This window comes from Palaemon carinicauda, chromosome 19, assembly GCF_036898095.1.
Source record: "Palaemon carinicauda isolate YSFRI2023 chromosome 19, ASM3689809v2, whole genome shotgun sequence".
Classification (NCBI taxonomy): Eukaryota; Metazoa; Arthropoda; class Malacostraca; order Decapoda; family Palaemonidae; genus Palaemon; species Palaemon carinicauda.
Genome location: NC_090743.1, coordinates 51,191,470 through 51,193,422, shown reverse-complemented (window position 1 = coordinate 51,193,422; position 1,953 = coordinate 51,191,470). Strand labels below are relative to the sequence as shown.

Below are 1,953 nucleotides of genomic sequence, written 5' to 3'. Positions count from 1 at the left end.
TTCCTCGTGGAAAATGTTCAAGTGTATTTTTATAAATATCCTTTTTTTTTTTTTTTTTTTTTTTTTTTTGCATCTAGGAGGGCTCGATGCGCCCTAAGGATTGCTGCATAAAAGTCGCTTCTCAGATGAAAAAGAGGAGAAAAATCCCTTTGTTCGGTTTTTTTTTTTCAGAATAGATCGTAGTTTTCTTTTTTCATACGACCAATTAATTATTTTGGTGATTTCTGTGTTAATTAAATTCTAGGATTTTTTTCTCACTTGACATTAAACAAAAGGGCATTGCGATACATTTCATATTTCCACTCCTTTGTGTGCCTTGGCTGATTCTGCCTGGTCTATAAGTTTTGACATTTAAAAATAAAGTTATATAATCATATTAAGAAGATTAACATAGTTTTTAAGTTAAATGGTAATAGGCCTATAATACTCAAATGTTTCTAACTTTCAACTAAGAAAAACAATTGTTGATTGTTGCCTTAAAATTTTGTATAAACAATCTTTCTTAGGCTGTGAAAGAGGCAACATACATATGCCTCCTTTCGAGTCAGTCATTGATAAATCATTACTCGCAGAGCCGGGCCTATGAGGCGTTACTTCGCAGGCAACAGGACAGTAACTGTGTTGTTTTCCGCCAGTACACGCTACTGTAGCAACCGGTAGGCGTGGCCAAAAACGCTGATTGGGCGACGGCGTATTAAATTCCAAGCCCTGTCGTCCTCGGCGCGCCGATTGGTCAGCGGGTAATAAGGGGCGTGGCAGAGATGTGCAAAATGTCGGGGGTTGTCGGTAGCGCAGATCTTGTGTGTGTCTGTGTGTTGGGCATTTGGGGGATAAATAAATGAACTCTAATTGTCGTCCCCAGTGTTGACAAGAGGCTTGACCCGCAAGGCAAGGAAGGAGAGAGAACGAGACGGGTACACACACAGTAATACAGACTAAAGAGATATCAGTGCAGCAAGTTGTGATCTCTAGCGCACACCCGGCAGACATTTAAGTGTATTATCCATATAGGACTCGTGTTTCGATATAAGCGATCTCTCCTGAAACCTAAAAAAAAAATATATATGTTAATTTTCAAGAAACTTAAAAAAAAGTTCCTTCCAAAATAGTGACACTTAACCGGCAAACACGTGTAAGGTGGTCTCTTAAGAGAGGCCTAAATACAGAAAGACCAATTTTGCATGGAACTTCAGCGGACTGCGAATTATCGTGTTCATAATCGAGTGATATGACAACACGTGCTTGAACAACAGAGGGAGAAAGAGAAAGAGAAGGAGAGAGAAAGAGAGAGAGAAAGAGAGCTGGGAACACGGAGATGAACATCGAAGAACAAGTGTCGATAATATTATAGCCGAAATGAAACTACAGGAAATTACGGTAAGTTCAGAAACTAATATTGTTAAAAGCGCTATTCTCTGTTTTTGTCCGTATCGTTGGAGTTTTGTTGCACACAAACAAATAACCTTGAAATTAAATAATCAAATAATATTTTGAGCTTACCCAGTTACTCTCATAAAAAAAAAAAAAATCTAATAGAAGCTTTTGTCCTAAAAATTATGATTTACCCTATATATATATATATATATATATATATATATATATATATATATATATATATATATATATATATATATATATATGTGTGTGTGTGTGTGTGTGTGTGTGTGTGTGTGCGCGTGTGTATCGTAATTTTTTAAATCAATGAAAAATAATAACATAATCATAGTTATTTATAAATAGGTGTTTAGTAATATAAAACCTGAACAATTTATTACTCGCAATAGCGTTGTTTACGTTGAAAGCTATTTAGCCTACTAATTCATATATATATATATATAATATATATATATATATATAGATATATATATATATAGATATATATATATATATATATATATATATATATATATATATATATATATATATATATATATTTGTGTGTGTGTGTGCGCG

At 33.9% G+C, this 1,953-nt stretch overlaps 1 protein-coding gene across 1 annotated transcript in view; it reads left to right on the top strand.

Annotated features, from left to right (window-relative positions):
- Nucleotides 1-876: 876 nt before the first annotated feature.
- LOC137658635 (fez family zinc finger protein erm-like) overlaps nt 877-1,953 on the top strand; it is a 119,219-nt gene continuing 118,142 nt past the window's right edge. Inside the window, 1 exon segment of the mRNA XM_068393567.1 lies at nt 877-1,377. The gene's annotated coding sequence lies outside the window, so the exon portion shown is untranslated.